This window comes from Callospermophilus lateralis, chromosome 16 (assembly GCF_048772815.1).
Source record: "Callospermophilus lateralis isolate mCalLat2 chromosome 16, mCalLat2.hap1, whole genome shotgun sequence".
In the NCBI taxonomy this organism is placed as follows: Eukaryota; Metazoa; Chordata; class Mammalia; order Rodentia; family Sciuridae; genus Callospermophilus; species Callospermophilus lateralis.
Genome location: NC_135320.1, coordinates 57,724,827 through 57,743,237, shown reverse-complemented (window position 1 = coordinate 57,743,237; position 18,411 = coordinate 57,724,827). Strand labels below are relative to the sequence as shown.

The 18,411-nt window shown below is 39.2% G+C and overlaps 1 protein-coding gene across 3 annotated transcripts in view; it reads left to right on the top strand.

Moving 5' to 3' along the window:
• Ncald (neurocalcin delta) overlaps positions 1–18,411 on the top strand; it is a 390,166-nt gene that overhangs the window by 109,473 nt on the left and 262,282 nt on the right. For all 3 annotated transcript variants that reach the window (XM_076835532.2, XM_076835535.2, XM_076835533.2), the window contains exon 2: positions 3,103–3,152. The gene's annotated coding sequence lies outside the window, so the exon portion shown is untranslated. The remainder of the gene's footprint in view (positions 1–3,102; positions 3,153–18,411) is intronic.

Here is an 18,411-nt window from a genome sequence, read left to right as displayed (position 1 = left end):
TTTGTGATGTCCATTCTCTGACCCATTAAGGGCCTGGCTTACAGTCAAAAGCCTTTCCCCTCCCCACTTCTGCTGGAAACTTTTTTTCTAAGGCAGCAAACACAGACTGATCCACTTCTGGAAAAGCGAAGGGATGATGGGGGAGAAACATCAATTAGTAGCTCCCAACAGAATCCCACATTTGTAAGAGCTCCGTTAAAGCAAAGCAGGGACTGTTGAGAGTGAACAGGTGGGAGCTGTTTCCGAGAGCAGAGAGTAAGAGCTGCTCTCTGACCTAAGCACACTCAATAAGGAGGAGCTGTATCCTGGTGGATTTTGCTCAAATCTTGGGAATAAATATTCAGAAATTTCTTCTTGCCACAGCAAAGCTTAATTCTTTTTTTTCTCACGTTTTATTGGTATATTATAGTTGTTCAAAATGGTGGGATGTATTGCACATAATATAACAATATGGACTTTCAATAGGATCCTCTTGATTCTTTAATTTAAAACTCTCATACCTCTGTTGGTCCTAGGAATGAGCACTCCATAACTCCTGCTTTTTAACATGGAATAATCATTCTGGCCTGGGTGTGAGTGCAGGTATCACTCCCCAGCACTCCCCTCTTGCCCTCCTCCTCCCCCTGCCTTTCCTCCATTCTCCTGATTTCCCTTTGATTTTCATGAGATCCCTCCTCCCCACCTTTCTTTTTCTTTTTCCCCCTCTAGCTTCCACGTTTAGAAAAAAATACGACCCTTGACCTTCTGAGCTTGGCTTATTTTACTTAAGAGAATATTCTCAAGTTTTATCCATCTTCTTGTAAGTGACATACTTTCATTTTGCTTTATGGCTGAATAAAACCTCATTGTGTATCTATTCCACATTTTCTTTATCCTTTTATCCATCGGTGGAGAACTGGGCTGGTCCATGGTTTGGCTATTGTGAATCGTAACAAAGCTGGATTCTGCATCAGAACACTAACAGGGAATCGGAGCTTCAGGGCAGCCCAGGATCTGTGTGTTGCATGTTCTCTGTTCACCCTTTGAAACCCAATCTGCTCCTTCCCCACACTGTTCTGGGTCCTGGGAGGCTTATCTCCTTGAACTACACCAATGGGCCTCTCTGTCCTTTGGTTTCTGTTTTGATTTGGCCCATGGTGGGCACCCATGTCACCACCCCATGGTGATTTCCTAAATCTTGCTCATTCCTTCTAAATAGTCCCCTTCATTAAAGTTCACTCATGAGTATGTCATCTCTTTCCTGCTGCCACCCTGAACTAATACATCATCCAGTCCTATATGTCCATTTTACGAATGAGGAAACAGAGTCACAGAGAGGTCTATTGGCTTTTCTCCTTTTACTCCTTATTTTTAAACCACTTTTCAGTCTTTAAAACCGAGTCCATGAGGTTTTGAAATGCTGGATTGGGATTAGGAAACTTCTGGCACTATGGCTTTCTGTTCTAATGTGATGATAGGTTTGTGATAAGCTTAAATTTACCAAAAAACTGTGCCTTTAAACATTTTTTAATAGGACAAAAAAATAGAAGAGACTCCTCAGGGAGACTGCTGTCCTCCAGTGGGTGGTGGGAAGTCAGAAATGCCTTCTTCCTCTGGATAGGAAGCAACAGGGCCAGGGCTTGGCTACAGGAATGTGGGCTGATTTGTCCCCACCCAATACGTGAGGAATAAAAATTTGTGGTCATGCCTCTAACCACATGTGAGTGAATATGGTCTGTGTGTTGGGGGGGGGGGCGGGGGAGGGAACTTGCATTCTTCTTTTGTTAACTTTGCAAAGGTCTCTGTAGAGTCTCTGTAGTGGCAGTGCCTGTCCTTGTGTGAAATTACTGTTCTGTTTGTATGAAGTAAAGCCCTTGATGGTTTCTGTCAGTGATGCATAGGATGATTGAGAAAGAAATGTGGGTCTTAGGCTGAAATCAAATTGTTGACACGAATTACTAAGATTTTCTTGCCAACATCAATACTTATTCAAAGATGTCATAAACTTAGGAAAAAGTCCCAAAGACAATCCTTGAGCCTTCTTGCAAGAAATGCCATACCACTTATACTCTTGGTAGCATAGAGGACAATACTGTGGGGACACCAATTTAAATGGAAATACCTACCCAATTTATTTCACTTATCTTTTCATATTTTCCATTTTATAGACAAAATAAAACACCATGTCTAAAAAAAGCAATAATAAGTATAGCATTAAAAATATCGTCTTAGCCTTCTATCACATTTCAATGTGCTGCCATTTTCTTCTTTGTGTATATAATGCATTGCTTCGGTGAATCATAACAATGAAATATGGTATTGAAGTGAGACACCTATGAAATTGTCAGTATGAATCAAACGATGAGTTGGAAAGCTAAGGATTTACTCAATGAGGACTTCAGTGTCTTCTGGGAGACTACTGCTGGGCTAGGCATGGAGGGTACAGCTGAGAACAGAGATGATTCCTTGTCACAGGGGAGACCAGAGAGATTGAGTAAACGCGTTGCAGGTACGGTGTTACAGAAGGAAAAGTACAGCCTTCTGGGCGTGTTCACGGGGAGTCCAATAATCAAGGGCAGCAGCTGATCCAACTCTTAGGTGGAGATCAGAAGGATGCATGGGAGTGAGCCCGGTGGAGGGGAGTAGGGAAGGGGTAAGGACAGGGCTATCAGAGTGAGAAGTGCATGCGACAGCAGGGAGTGCAGGAGTGGGGAGCTCAAGGACCACTGGAGCAGTGGGAGCCCAGAGAGTGGTACAGGAATGAATGACAGGAGAATGAAGTGGAGGCCAGGCCTACTAACCATGGCAAGGAGTCTGTCCTTCATGGAAGGGGTCAGGGGAAATTGTGGAAGGGGTTTCAGGAGATGAGTGTCCTGCTCAAGTTTTAGATTATCACCCAGGCTGTGGCAAAAATGAAGTGCTGTAGATCTCAGGCAGATGAGGACCACGGCAGGGTCACACTCCACGCATTAGAGGGCTAGAGGATGGGATAGAAGAAAGTGTCAGATGATGCCCAGGAATCCTAGAGCCGGTGACAGTCCCACCACTGGTTGGGTCTTCAGATAGTAAGTATATCCTTAGTTCCTGATGATCTAAAATAATGATTTTCTTTGTTTTTGACAGAGTGACATCTGACTTGAGCCTTTGGTGTGCTGTGGGAGATCCGCCACGAGGTAAATACAGAACAAGTGTTTCTCAGATTTATAAGCCATACTTTTTTTCCTGCCTCCCTAAGACCTAAATGCAATGTTATATTTAACCCTTTTCATACCCATATGAGTTAGTTGATGTGTTAGGTGTATCCTATCCATGAGGAACCAGAGACATTAAGAAATTAGGCAATTTGATGAACGCGCACAAAGATATCCATTCCACCCTAAATTATAACAAAAAATAAAAAGAAAGAGAATCTAAATATTCAACAAATATTCAACAAAATAAGAAGAAAGGGAATCCAAATATTCAACATTAGCTAAAGTGTAATAAATTAGTGATGGTACACTCATTTGATGGAGGTATTTTGATAATATTCTATATCAGATTAAGAAGTTTCTCTCTGACCTGTGATCACAGTGGTTCTGGAAGCTGAGACAGGAGGATTGTAAGTTCAAGGCCAGCCTCATCCATTTAGGGAGGACCTAAGTAACTTAGCAAGACCCTGTCTCAAAATAAAAGTTCAAAGGGCCTGGGGATGTGGCTCAGTGGTAAAGCATCCCTGGATTTAATCGCTGGTATGAAAATAAGAAGTTTCTCTTTTATTCCTAGTTTACTAAATTTTGTTAAATGTTTTTCTGTATTTACTGGGATGACCAAATGACATATTCTTTCTTATGTTAAGTGTTATTTTTTTTTATATTTATGGATTTTTTAAAAAAAAACCGAATCTAACTTGCCATGATGAGATAAAACCAACTTGGTCATAATATATTATTCTTCTATATTTAGCTATATGTTTATATGTAGTTTGCTAAACTGTATTCATAAGTGAGATTGAATTAAAAATTTCTTTATAGTATTTTCCTTATCAGGAATGATTTTCAAAATATTGCAATTACTTGCTATTTGAATGTATGGGTGGAACTTGACATAAAACTGGGCCTGATGTTCTCACCTATGGATTGAGTTTATGACTTTTTTGGTATTTTTTTCTCAAGTCAGTTTTGTTGTTACACTTTTGATTATTGGTGCATGTTTTTTGGCTATGTGTGCAAGAGAGGAGTTTCTGGGACTTAGGATCCATGGTCTGCTTTAGAAGATAATATTAGTTTTCCGAGATGGTTGGATCAGTTTCAAAATTTTACACTCCAACCAGAAGTGCATGAGTGTTCTAATTTCTCAATGTTCTTTCTAATACAAGATATTTTCTGTTTTAATTTATTTACTTACTTTCATTGAAATGCTTCCTGTGGGTATTTTGTAGTGTAACATTCTAGTTTTAATTTGCATTTCCTTATAGACTAATGTGGCTACAAATCTTTTCATAGATGAATTGACTACTGGATATCTTGAGCACTTTCAAATGTTTTAAAAAATGTGAAAAAATTGAGTTGCCTTTCTTATTTAAATTATATTTTTTATTATAGACATTTTAAATGACATGTATTCTGGACATAAGACCTTGGTAGGACACAGTCACACAGACACACACACACACACACACACACATACACATACACACACATACACACATACACACACAGCAAATATATCCTCTTTTTTGATTTCTCTTTTTACTCTCTTTCTAAGGAATGAAAATTCCTTTAAAATAGTGTCAAGGATCAATTTTTTCCTTTGTAGTTAGTAGTATTACATTTTATTTAAGAAATCTTGGCCTTATGCCAAGATCACAAAAATATTTTATGCTTTCTTCTGAAAGCTTTGTTATTTTACCCTTACATTTTAATCTATAATTCATGTAGACTCCATTTCATTATACATGGTCTGAGATAGAGAGTCGAGATTAATTTTTTTTTCTATGTGGGTAGCTAGTGGACCAAGTCCATTCTTTTGCCAAGGCACTATTTATCATATTCATTTGTTTTGGTTAGTTTTTCTGAGTTTTAATTAACACCCAGTAAAATTTACTCTCTTAAAAGACAAGATTTGGAAAGTTTCAACAAATATATACAGTGGTGCAACTCCCACCACAGTCAAGATGTAGATTATGCCCAGCACCCCAAAGAGTGGTCCTTAGTGCTCAATCCATTCTCCCTAGTTTCAGCCATTAAAAACCATGATCTGATTTGTCCCTCAATTTTTCCTTTTTTTGTCCCCAGAATATGTAAGTGGAATTGTGTAGTACATAGTTTTTCATTTCAACTTCTTCCACTTGGCATACATTTGTTGAGATTCATCCATGTTGTAGTAAATACCAATAGTTTGTTCTTTTATTCTTGAGTACAATTCTATTGTGTGATGAACCATGGTTCACTTATCCCTTCACAAATTAATAAATGTTCGGGTTACTTACAGAGTTTGGCTACTGTGGAGAAAGCTGCTATAAATATTCATGAGCAGGCCTCTGTGCGGACATGCATTTTCATTTCTCTGAAACTCAGAAACAGACATACCTCTTTTTCCGATAAGCCCTTTACTAGGAATGGATTTACTGCATCACGTTAGAACTGTAGTGAGGACATGTTTAACATTATTTTAAAAATATACCCAAACTGTTCTCATAGTGACCATAGTGACCATGACATTTTACATTCCAATCAGCAGTATATGAAAGCTTTAGTTCCTCCACAGACTCTCCAGCCCTTGGAATTATGAGTCTTTGTAATTTTAGAAATTAGAATTAGTTTTTAATGTTATCCCATTGTAGTTCCAATTTTACACAAAATGGTGTTGAGCATCTTAGGGAAGTGTTTTTTCAAATCATTCACCTGTTTTTAAAATTATACATCTTCATATTATGAAGCTACTACGGGATGTATTTTGTATACAAACCCTTTATTAAATATGTGTTTTGCAAATATCTTTTCTCAGTCTCCAGCTTGTTTGTTCATGCTATAAAAAGTGTTATTCAAAGAGCAGTAATCTAAAAAATTTGATGAAGTTCAATTTATAGTTTTTTTTTCTTTTATGGAGGAATAGTTTTGTGTCCTAAGAAATTCTTGCTAAACCGAGGGTATAAAGATTTTATTTATTTTAGAAATTGTACACATATTTGATAAAGGGTTTGTATACAAAATACATCCCATAGTAGTTTCATAATATGAAGGCATTTAATTTTAAAAACAGGTGCATGATTTGAAAAAAAAAAAACACTCCCCCAAGATGCTCAACACCATTTTATGTAAAATTGAAACTATAATGGGATAATATTAAAAACTAATTCTCATTGCTAAAATTACAAAGACTCATAATTCTAAGTGCAAGAGAGGCTAAGGAGGAACTAAAGTTTTTTCATATGCTGCTGAAATTTTAGAAATTTTACTGTGTTAAGTTGTACAGTTATTTGGTTCATTTTGAGGTAAGTTTGTGTATTGTCTGAGGAAAGGTCAAAGTTCACATTATTTGTGTTATATGAATCATTTAGTTACTCATATTATATGAATGACTAAATTTTCTAGTACTACATGCTAAAAAAACCCTGTCCTTTTTCCTCTTTTAATCACTTTTCACCTCTCTCTTTCTCCCCTTCCTTTGGAACTCTAATAACATGCCTATATCACTATTTATAGCCTGGTCCTATACTACCAGCTCTCTCTCTCTCTCTTTTTAAGTTCTCCTTTCCCTTTGGATTTCAGTTTGGAAAATTTCTATTGACAGTCTTTCAGTTTACTGACTCTTTTCTTAACTATTCCTGTCTACCGATCAGACTGTCAGAGAAATTCTTCACTTCCAATATTTCCTTTTTACTTCTAGAATTTATATTTGATTCTTTCCCATAGTTTTCCTCTGTCTACTGAGACTCTCCATCTTTTCTTGCAATTTATCGTTTTTCTTTTCTCTGTGAGAGTCTTTAACATGTTAATCATAGATATTTTAAAGTCTTTGATTCTTTCAATAACTGGGACATCTCTCTATCTAGTTCTGTTGATTGCTTGATCTTGACAATGAGTGGTTTTTTATTTTCCTTGTTTTGTTGAATATCTTGTAATTTTAATTAAAGGTCAGGCAGTGTTCATAGAACACTGTTTTTTTTAAAAAATTTGTTATTTTTAGTTATACATGACAGCAGAATGTATTTTGACATATCATATATAAATGAAGTATAACTTGTGGTTAAACATGATGTGGAGTTACACTAGTTGTGTTTTCATATATGAACATAAGAAAGTTATGTCTGGTTCATTCTAAAATCTTTCCCATTCTTATCCTCCCTCCCTTCATCTGTTAAATCTGGTGAACCTCCATTCTTCTCCTTCTCTACCCACCTATTGTAAGCATCTGCATATCAGAAAGAACATTTGGCCTTTGGTATTTTGGAATTGGCTTATTTCACTTAGCAGGATAGCCTTGGTTCCATCCATTTCTTGGTAAATGCCATAATTTCATTCTTCTTTCTGGCTGAAATATTCCATTGTGTATAAGTGCCACATTTTCTTTATCTATTCATCTATTGAAAGGCATCTAGGTTGGTTCTATAGCTTAACTATTGTGAATTGAGCTGCTATAAACATTGATGTGGAAGCATCAATGCTGATTTTTAAGGGTATATACTGAGAAGTGGGATAACTGGGTCAAATGGTGGTTCCATTTCAAGTTTTCCAAAATGCTTTCCAGAGTGGCTGCACCAATTTGCGTTCCCACCAGCAATGTATGAGTGTACTTTTTCTCCCACAACCTCACCAACATTTATTGTTACTTGAATTCTTAATAATTGCCATTCTGACTAGAATGAAATGGAATCTTGGTGTAGTTTTAATTTACATTTCTCTAATTGCTAGAGATGTTGAACATTTTTTCATATATTTGTTGACCTATTCTATTACTTATTCTGTGAAGTATCTGTTCAGCACCTTTGCTCATTTATTGATTGGGTTATTTGTTTTCTTGGTGTTCAGTTTTTTGAGTTCTTCATATATCCTGGAGATTAATGCTATATATGAGGTGCAGGTGGCAAAGATTTTCTTCCATTCTCTAGAGTCCCTCTTCATAGAATACTGGTTAATTAATTAAATAATGAATATATCTCTCCTTCTGTAAGGCTGTTGACAGAGACTGAGTCAATCTTGTTGGTTTTTGGCAATGTTATTTGTTAGTAGTGAGTTTGGGTGGGGTTGTGCTTCTAATTTCTGTCGTTAACTGAAGTGTACAAGACTTCCGATTTCTCCAGTGAGTTGCCGTATGCTGAGTTTTGTTTGGTATAACAAACTGTCAGTGTTCTACTCCATCCTCAGCTTCCAGATGATCTTCCACACCTGCTCCACACCTGCTTCCAGATGATCTTCCACACCTGCTCCGCAGACGTGATCTTTCTCTGTGTTTGTACTATCTCTTAGCAGTAGACTGCTCTTGGTCATTGCTCAGTGCAAAGCTGTGAAGATGGTTTCTCAGTTCTTCTGGTTAACCTCAGTCTTAGGCCTTTTATATCTTGGCCTTGGGGCTGAGCTTTGTTAGTTTCCTGCTCTTTATAGTGGTCAGTCTCTGCCTTGTATCTGTGGGGTGTCTTGGGTGAGAGAGAGTTTCCTGCCCCTCTCTCAGTGACAGCAGACTTCCTGTTTGTGTCAGTGCAGGGTTCTGGACCTGAGAGTTTCTTGTTCTTCCTTGGGGCAGATGGCAGGGTATTGCTTCTGTCCCTTTCCAAGAACCAAAGGATCTTTGCTCTGACATGAGAATTGGGGAGGTTTTCTGCTCCTTGTCCAGTGGTTGAAACCTGTGGGTTAATTTGAAATAAAATTATGAAAAATTGATAGAATTTCTTGCCTGTGTCCCACTAAAGGAAGCATTCTCATGAGCACCTATTGCAGACAGGTGGGAAAAAAAAGCTTGAAAAAGAGAGAGAGAGAGAGAGAGAGAGAGAGAGAGAGAGAGAGAGAGAGATTGAATTCATACTTCTGAGGCTCCCAGGGATTCTACATTGCCTTGCTAGCCCATACTTGTCCTTTAAAAACTCATTCAAAGTTTAGCTGTTTTCTCATGTCTGCATTTATGATGGCCACCTCTTCCTACTATGTCCTGCCAGAAGGGACAGTGTATGTGTCCTGTTTCCTCTTGGAGAGGCATTTCACTATTTGCAAATTAGTTCCCCTGGTTGCCTTGAGGCCTTGCTTTCTGAAGGGCTCAATACAAGTTATGATTTTGTTGATTATGTAACTTTTTCTTGTTGTTAGGATGAGACTGATATTCTTGGTGCCTTTCTACAGTATATGTGGATGCCAAACTGTGTTGCATCATTTTAAGAGTCACTGATGTAAGTTTTGGTGCAAATAAAATTGCCAGTCAGAAATGAATAAAAGCTGAACCAAAAGAAAGCAGAAAACCATAATCCAAAACTTAGTAGGAAAACAGAGAGGATTAAAATGTTATTCTTTTCTTGGGTTGGCTATATTTGACTTTCCTTTTTTTCCTTCTTTTTTTCTTATATATACATTTTCTTTCTTTCTTTCTTTTTTTTTTTTTTTTTTGAGGGGTGTGTGATTACTGAGGATTGGGCTCAGGGCACTTGCTTGGCCACTAAGCAACATCCCCAGCCCTATTTTGTATTTTATTTAGAGACAGAATCTCACTGAGTTGCTTAGTGCCTTGCTTTTTGCTGAGACTGGCTTTGAACTCACAATTCTCCTGCCTCAGCCTCCCAAACTGCTGGGATTATAGGCATGTGCCACAGCACCTGGCAATTTTTTTCATATTTTTAATTGGTGCATTATAGTTGTGCATAATGGTGTGATTTGTTGTTACATATTGTAGCAATACATTTGGGCCAGTCATTCCCAGTCTTTTTTTTTTTTTTTTTCCTCCCAGGCAATAGGCCTCAGTGGCAGGAATTGAACAATCCAGAATATCTTAATGTGAGGTCTGGGGTGAGGGACAGAGGAAGACTTTCTTCTCCCTGACAGAATTGTCTTCATGAGAGGGAGATGAAAAAGACAAGAAGAGAGCAGAACAGGTGTCCTGGAGAAGTGCCCAGAAGAGGAGTGTGAAATAAAGGATTAGAAAGAGGACTACTGAGGTCTGTGGAACTAAGGAGTGTATCACTAATTCCGACAGATCCTCATGGTTCCCTGCCATCTCAGAAGTGGTTCCCTCGACTTCCAGCTTGGATGTATTTAACCTTTGATGTTACTGTTACTCCAGTGGTGGTCTTGGTGAATGGAAATGACAACCCTCAAAAACAGTGGCCTGGGAAGAGGGAGGGGGGAAGCAGTGAAGCACTGATAACATCGATCCTTTCCTAATACATCCTTCCCCAGTGACCGTGCAATGGACTCTCTTTTCTTGTCCTATACTAACTCTGCCCAGTTAAAATAAATTTCAGATTCTTATAACATGTTTTCTGAATGCCCCAAACTGATATGTTCTGCTACAGTCTTCAATGGTCAGTTAATCTCCCAGTGTGTCACCTATATAAACCCATACCTCCTCTGTGATCGGGGCCATTTTCTACTCAGAAAGTGAGCCCATGCGATGCCTGACAGATTGACTCCACTGCTGATTAGAAGGCATAGCTGATCCATGAAGTCTGCTCCTGTCCCAGTAATTTATACTTTCATATGATGCTAGAACTATTTTGGTTACTTTTGTATATACTTGGGTTCAATGGCATCAGCATCCGCTCAGAGCAGAATCAGGGGTCCTAGCTCAGACCTGATGAATCTGAATTTACATTTAAACAAGATTGATAAGAGTGATCCATATGCACTTGAATGGTTGAGAAGCAATGTTTTACATAATCACAGTTTCAATTTTTTTTTTTGTAGCCAACTCTACTTTAAATAATGAGATTAAAATTCTTCCTATCAAAATATTGTGAAGATAACTCTAAGGATACCCTGAGGTACAAGGCACAAAATTAATGAATTTAAATGCATTTTGTAGCTAAATTATTCAACTTAGTTTAATTGAACAATTACCATGGTTATGAATATTTAAATCTTTTTTTTTTTTTAATTTCCTCCTTGAGCTTTGTGTTCCTAGCATTCTAAAACCTTGACTCTTCTAGCAGTGATTTTCCTGGTGTTTCCTCTTAAAAGGATTTCTAGACCTGTGGTTAGGATTTGAATGTCTGGCCAACTCCCCAACCCCCAATGCACATGTTGAAACCCCAAAGTGATGACATTAAGAGGTGAGGGTCTTCATGAGGTGATTAGATAATTGGGTGGAGCTGTCACAAATGGAATTCGTGCCCTTAAAAAGAAGCCTGGGGCATTCTTTTTGTACTGTGGATTGAACTCAGGGGCACTTGGCTATTGAGCCACATCCCCAGCCCTGTTTTGTATTTTATTTAGAGACAGGGTCTCACTGAGTTGCTTAGTGCCTTGCTATTGCTGAGGCTGGCTTTGAACTCGTGAACCTCCTGCCTCAGCCTCCTGAGCTGCTGAGATTACAGGCCTGTGCCACCTCACCTGCAGCCTGAGGAAATTCTAAGGGAAATTACCCACAATGCAGCAGGCTCCCTGCGATGAGCGGCTCAGGTTGTCTTCCTCAGCTGCTCAAAAATTCTCGATATTAATGCATCTCTTTAATATTCTCACATTGTATACTTTAAAAGGTTTATTGTCTTGAGTTTTCACCTGCTAGGAAACCATTAATTGCAAAGGAAATCAATCTAGTATTTTTTAAAGTGCTATGTGGGGACTTAAATGGAGCAAATTATATTCTATGCACATATGATTATGTCAAAATGAAACCCACTATAATGTATAATTAGGATGCACTAATAAAAACATTTTTTAAAAAGTGGTAAAAAAATTAAAAAAGAAGACTGAGGGAACTTGTGTGCCTTTCCCACTGCGTGAGTACATAGCAAGGACTGTCTATGCACTAGGAAAAGACCCCCTCACCAAACACTGAAGCTTTTGGCACCTTTATCTCCAGAACCATGAGAAATCAGTGTTTGTTGTTTATAAGCCACTCACTCTGTGGTATTTTTCATAGAATCCAAACAGACTAAGCCGCCTGTGGAGTCTGCCTCCTGAGGCAGGTCTCCCTCTCTCCATCTTGGTGTCTGCTCAAAAAACAGGTTCTTGAATGAAGCTGCTTTTCATGCTTTTGAACTAGGCCCACAGGGTCCTGGTAAGAGAACCCATTCTTCTATCCAGGTTCTTGCTAAGAGCCCTCAAGTTTTTAATCTTCCCAACTTTAAGCATTATGTGTTGGAATGATGGGAGGGGGCTGCTCAAAGGATAGTTTTCTCAACTTTTGGTGAAGGTTAACTTTACATCTATCCCAATTCTTAAGCTATTCTCTTTCCTTTGGTTCCATAAAAATGCTAGCCACAAGGTAGGATTAGCTAGCCTCTGCTTTCCTTTTCCTTTTAGACTCAGATCTTTTAAACACATCCCTCTTCCCCATTTAGCAAGAGACAGGAAGTCAAGTTTTCTGGAAATATCATTAAATTGTTTTAAAGTATCTTGTTGACTTTGTGACCATCACATATGTGTTCCCAGCAAATAACCAGAGAAGGACACGAGGTCATGCTTTTCATTTGTGTGTTCGGTAAAGACTTGTCTGTCCTGGCCAAAGAGTTCTGCTTTAATCTCAGTGGTCACCTTGATCTACAGGGGAGACTGGTCATTGTGCCTTTATGTTGGGCAGATTCCTGCAGCAGAGCAATCAGGGTTAGGCTTGCTGTTGATAGAGAACCAAATGCAGATGCCGGGCCAACAGGGAGCCACAGGTTAGCTCTGTGACCAGGGATCCTAGGTTGGAGAATGAGCTAAAATTATGAAGAGGTTCTACCATAGTTGAGCTCTCCATTGCTTTTATTGCCAAAATCTTGTTTATGGGAAAGAAAAATGCAGAAACAGAAGGAAGGGTGACCAGACCTCTATGCACTTAACCATACTCAATCTCAACAATTCAAGAAGTCACTCCTTTGGGGGTGAAAGGATTTAGTGACAGGGAGGAATTATTTTCTAATAGTTTCTAGGAGACAGTTTTGTTTCATGTGCCCAGGCAGAAATGGTTGGGAAGGAAAAATGATGTTCCTCCTAATAATTGTTTTGTATGCATGTGTGAGGGTATCATTCGCTAATTGTTATATATTATTATGTATTGTGACAATCATGTTCTATTTGTTGCTTTATCTGTCTTCTCAACTCCTGCTAGTAATGCCCTTGTGGTAATAGGGAAGCTGAAAAAGGGAGAATTCATGTATGTTGAAGCTCACATAAAGGAGAAGGGCAGGAGCTGCTTATAGATTTTAAAGAATGGGTGGAATTGTTCAGGAAAAGAAAGGTCACTGAGGACATATAACAGCTCCGGCTGCAGCCAGCAGATATCCAGCTGCTGGAGAAGCTGGCTGTAGTGTTCTTCATTAGATCTCTGCATTGCCTCCAAACAACAAGCATTCAAACGCACTCACAGGACCGGGCAGCAGCTTCTGCAGTGACGCACCCTGCCGGTCCCCTCACCAGAGGAGGTTGATGCAGGCGCCATTGGTGTGCAGCAGTCTCTGGTCCCTCTCTCTGTCCTTGTCATCTTTGACTCCTGCTGCAGTGCTGATTTGGAAACTCATAACAACTGGCCCGGCTCCCCACAAATGCTCAGCCCAGGAGTTGGAGTTGACAGCTAATTGTGGGCACTGATTGCTCTGCTGACAGTGCTTCATGGCTATTTCAGTTTTTCTTGAGAGTTCCTTAATTAGAGGAAATGACACTGTGTGCTGTCCAATCAGCCTCTTGTCAGATATTATTACATTGGTAGGAGAATCGGGCAGCATTTGGTGTGCTCTTGGCAAAGCTCTTACAAGGTTCACAGCCTCCAGAGATCTGCTTGGCAGAGCAGTGGTCCCCAGTCAGCAGGGAGGAGCTTTGCCCCTGACTTAAAGAAAGAGTGTTCCACATTCCCATGTGGGCTCCAAGAACCCAGGACTCCCTGGGGCCTCCTGTTCAGGCAGCAAGGTCCCCCGGAAACCTCATGCCTCACGGTGGCCACTGCCCTGATGGAAGGTGAACTTTCCCCTTTCTAAAAATGAGATATTACAGGATCCTTCAGCATTTGCTTTTGTGGTTAACATGGATGGAGAGATTCTTCTATTTTTTTTTTTTTTTCATGGAGGAAACATAGATATGACCCGAGGATGGCTCCTCCTACTTGGTGAAGCTCTAGAGGTGGTGTCCTATGGTGAGATCTCACGCCATTGCTTCCGCTAACAGGAAGACACTCTTAAGTTAGAAACCATTTAGAGTTGTAAGATTGAAGAGTTTTACAACTCTGAAACCCAGAGAGTATCTCTTACTAGTTGTTTCACAGGTAGCAGGCCCTTCTGGGGCTGCTTTTTTGAATGCTTTATTTTGGAATAGCACATACAAAGTCCACGTGTTTATCCTCATCTAAACATCTAGGTATGAATGCTTTAAAAATTAGATTATTTGTCAAAGACTGTTGATCCCTCTGGTTTCTTATTTGTGGGATTAATTTATTCCATCCAAGGTTTATTGATCTTGCTGGGGTGCTCTGGGGTTAACTGTAGTTCCTGTCCTCAAGGAACTTCCATTCTAATTAGGAGGTTAGCAGTCTTAACTGGTCTCTCGGGACTTCCTCCCAGGTATCTAAGAGGTTTCGTGTTTTTTCTCCTGGAGTTCTCAATGATAGAGAACAAAGACTAAACAATTGATCCAGAGTTGGAAAGATTAAGAACAAGGATACTGAGAATTCTGATCCTTATTTATTTATTTATTTTTGACCGGGGTCTTAACAGTTCTTGAGCTCAAGGGATCCTCCTGCCTCAGCCTTTCAAATAACTTGGACTACAGGTATATAAGACGTGTTTATGCTTACTTTTTGGTTTGTTACATGGTGTGCTAGGGATTGAACCCAGGGCCATGTGCATGATAAGCATCTATCATTGAACTACATTCTAGCAGATATTGAGGACTCTATGGCAAGATCACAGTGTTCTAGGTTACACAGGGAGAGCAAGGTGTGTGTGTGTGTGTGTGTGTGTGTGTGTGTGTGTGTGTAAGTGGTGGTGAGGGTTAGTCATAAAGATTGATGCAGTGATAATGGCCATGGTGGGTAGGTAGAAGCTAAAGAAGGACTCCATGATGTCAACGAATGGAGAGTGGGCAAGAGAGAGAAGCAATGTGTATTGTCTGTGTTTTCTTGGGTCTATCTTTGGCTCCCCAACTGAAGCATAAAAAAGGGCCAGACATGACATTTCTTTTTTGTTGTTGTTGTTCTAATTAGTTATACATAACAGTAGAATGCATTTTGATATATCATACATAAATGGAGTATAACTTCTTCTTGTTGTACATGTTGCAGAATCACACTGGTCTTGTAATCACACTGGTTTTGATTACAAGGCTCATGTGCCTCATGTGCATAGGATAATAATGTACAGTTCATTCTACTCTGCCTTCCTACCCTCTCACTGCCTCCCCTTCCTTCACTCCCCTCTGCCTAATGCAAAGTACCTCTATTTTTCCCTAGCTGTCCTGTCCCTTCTCATTGTGAATTAGCATCTGCATTATCAGGGAAAACGTCAGGCTTTGTTTTGGGGGGAGGATTGGCTGGCTTATTTCACTTAGCATGATATTCTCCAGCTCCATCCATTTACCTGAAAATGCCATAATTTCATTCTTCTTTAAGGCTAATATTCTGCTGTATATATATACTACATTCTCTTTATCCATTCATCTGTTGAAGGGCATCTAGGTTGGTTCCATAGTTTGGTTATTATGAATTGAGCTGCTATAAACCTTGATGTGGTTTTTGTCATTTCTTCTTTTTTTTTTAATCTCTTTCAGCTCTTGGTTCAGTTAGATTCTCAAGTGTGTGCTTCCAAAGTATTTCCTGAAGAAATTCAGCTCATTCATGGGATTTATGAAAATCATTTGGTTACAGTGAACAAATTTCTCAAATATAGAAATGATTGAGATGTTCACTGGTTCATTTATATGGTGTCTCTAGAGCAGTTCCTGATATGATCTTAAGATGATAAAAATACAACCAAACACACCACAGTGAAGAATATGAAGTGCCCATCAAATAATAATTATTTTACTCTTGGATCTAGAATGTTCTCCAAAGGCTCATGTGTTGAAGACTTGGTCCCCGATGCAGCATTGCTCAGGATTGTTCAGAGGTAGAAATTTAGGAAAGTGATTGGATCATGAGGACTCAGACCTCATCAATGTATTAATTCATTGATGAATTCATAACTGAGTGGACTATTGAGAGGTGGTGGAAACTCAAATTGAAGGCGGTGAGATCTTGGGACATGCCCTTGGGGACTGTATCTTGTGCAGCCCCAATCTTCCATCTCCTCTCTCTCTCTCTCTCTCTCTCTCTCTCTCTCTCTCCTTCCTGGCGGTGCCACGAGGTGAGAAGCTTTGCAGTATCATGCCCTTCTGCCTTGATGTTTCTGTTTCACCACGTGCCTAACAGCAATGGAGTCAACTGACCATGGACTAGAACCTCAAAATTGTGAGCAAACACAAATCTTTCTTTCCCCAAGTTCTTTTTCTGCGTACTATGGCACAGCAATGGGAAACTGACTTATAAAACTTTCAAGTGAAGGGAAATTATTATCTCTAGAGAGACAGTCTAGGGAGACCTCAGAAGGTTCCACATGGTGAATATGATTTTGCCTTACCAGGGAAACTGAAAATGCTGTTCCCTTGTATAAGCCAACGGTTCTCCTTTTACTTTCCTGGTCTTTCAGGCTAAGTGCATTTGAAGGCTCAGTGGAGCAACTTCAGCTTCTTTCTGATCCCATTACTATCTTCCTGCTCAGCATAAGGTTTTTCTTGTGTTTGTATTTAACCAACGTCACCCTCATGAAAGACTCCCACTGTGGAAGTCATGGCGAAAACTAGAGAATAAAATTTGAATTAAAAAATTGAATGAAAAACAACTACAACGTTATGATGTCATAATTATTCTATATTCTTATGTATTTAGTGATTCCCTTGCTGATCACCAGGCACACACACCCTGAGTCCTTCGAGGTAGTGTCTTGTATTCATTGGTCGCCCAAGTGCTAGGAACACATGAGTGTTAAACCCTGTGCACCTGAAGTGAGTGTGTCCTATGTCCAGTTTGTACTGAAGCAGTGGTGACTGTTTTCATTGCATATTTTCTCAGGTAGCATTTTAAAATCTCTTAAACTGTACTCCAGACACGACAGACCTGACCAGAATCATGTGGTACCATGGCATCCAAAGACAGTCTTTAGGAACTAACTCATCGACTTCTCCAGACAGAAAAATGGTAAACTACTCTGATGGAACATTCTCTGCCTTATCTGCTGAGAATAGAAATGATATTTATCTGAAGCAGGAAATCTGATTTTCAAAACTTCTCTCAAGCGTAATCTTTTATAAGATATTTGCCAAAAACCGCTCAATGGCTTATACACCCTAGCACTGCTTGCTAGCAGCTTTTCTTTCGTCTCTGATTTGGAAGCTTCTGATGGAGTAAATTAGAAATGTGTACGACCCTCGCTAAGAAATCCCTTTCAATTTCAGAGTTGAAGTAATTGAGGCTTCCTGTTTATTAAGAGAGACTGAAGCAAGAATGGGCCTACCAGGAATAAAATGGCAGGTTTGCTTTCTTTCCAAGTGACCTCTCCCCTTCTGGTACAGTCCTGTTTCTGTACTTTAAGTAAACTTTACTGTGTATATTTGAGGTTTACAGCATGATGTTATAAGGTACATATAGGTAATGAAATGGTTACTATAGTGAAGCAGAGTAGTGCATCTATTATCGCAGTTACCTTTCTTTTTTTTTGACAAGAGCATCAAAAATCTACTTATTCAACAAAATCTCTAATACAATGCAGGTGTTGTTTTTTTTTTTTTTTTAACATCAGTGATCATTTTGCATATTATGTCTCTAAACTTGTTCATCCTACCTATATGCTGTTTTGTAAATGACCTACTTCTCATTTGCCCTATCCCATGCCCCCAATCACATTCTCCATCTCTGGTATGATAGTGTGTGCGTGCACACACACACACACACACACACACACACACACATACACACACACACAGACACAGTCTCCTCACACGAGTGAGATCATGCCATATTTTTCTCTCTAGGGACACAGTTCTTTGATGTTAATCTAATTCTCATTAATTTCTAACTCCAAAGCAACAGAGCTTAGATCACTGAAAGGATTGCTTTTTATAAATTTTTATTGTCTGAAATTTCTGCCTCATGGAAAGACTTACCAGCTTTTGGCCTTGGAGTTCATAGGCAGACTGTTTAAAGTCATTCATTTGTTTTACTTGAGCCACTTGGAAGGGTCAAAGCACTTTTATATTCATTGTTATTTGAGCTACAAAGGGGTAACAGACCCTCCTGAAGCAG